Source organism: Nannospalax galili, unplaced genomic scaffold (genome assembly GCF_000622305.1).
Source record: "Nannospalax galili isolate Female #2095 unplaced genomic scaffold, S.galili_v1.0 scaffold1340, whole genome shotgun sequence".
NCBI classification, from domain to species: domain Eukaryota; kingdom Metazoa; phylum Chordata; class Mammalia; order Rodentia; family Spalacidae; genus Nannospalax; species Nannospalax galili.
In genome coordinates, this window is record NW_008346293.1 from 217,858 (window position 1) to 218,864 (window position 1,007).

Below are 1,007 nucleotides of genomic sequence, written 5' to 3' on the forward strand. Positions count from 1 at the left end.
AATGCAATGCCAGCTGGAAATTATAAACACAGCTTTGAGTTAATATAAGATATATTTCATCTTGTCAGTTACAAATTATTCTTCTAGTATCAAAAAATTATAATTTAAATTTTTTTCATGTGTAGGAGTTTTGCCTGTTCGTGTGTAAGTGCATGTAGTACACACAGAGGTGAGAAGAGGGTATTGGATCCCCTGGAACTAGAGTAAGGGATGGTTATTAGTAACTACATGGGTGCTGGGAACCAAACCCAGCCAGTGCTCCAAACCTCCAAGCCATCTCTCTATCCCAATAAATTCTTAATTTAATATGTAAAAATTAAGTCTTCCAAAATTTAAATAACATTCCTATAAAAGATTTTCAATTTATATTGAGGGTGATTGAAATAAAACATAATTAGAGTTTGTGATCCGTTTAATACTAAAAATGTTGATATCTCAATGCGGATTTTTGTGTTTTTCAAATATCTGATTTTAAGATTATTCCAGTTTTTCTTTTGTGTCAATAAATAAATTATTGCGTGTAGTTAATATTTTACAAAACTCTTTTAGCCACAAGCAAGCTTGACAGACATAAAAATTTATGCTTTTCTATAGAATTTAAAAAATTATGTCATCACAAACACTTGGGAATGGCTGTGGGTGCCAACAACACAGGGGACAGTAACAGGGATGATAGAGCATATGGGCTCCAGTGGAGGGAGCACAATGGGAGGGTGCCATTTGGGAAGTGGGTATATAGACGAGTAAGAAAATTTGGGATGTTCTGTATGATACACACACACACACACACACACACACACACAAAAAATCAACAAATTTTAAAAAATAAGACATATTTGAGGAGCGAAGCATAAAATTTACTTCATGTTAATTAACAGAGGTGATAAACATTACCATTGAAATCTACCTGATGACTTTATATCCACACTCAGGTGCCAAGGATCTGAGTGAGTAGGAATAATCAGATACATAGAGATTAGAGACGCATGTGCAAACATCTAAGTGTT

The 1,007-nt window shown here is 33.9% G+C and overlaps 1 protein-coding gene across 1 annotated transcript in view; it reads left to right on the top strand.

Annotated features, from left to right (window-relative positions):
* Trdn (triadin) overlaps positions 1-1,007 on the top strand; it is a 226,845-nt gene that overhangs the window by 54,782 nt on the left and 171,056 nt on the right. The gene's annotated exons all lie outside the window — the stretch shown is intronic.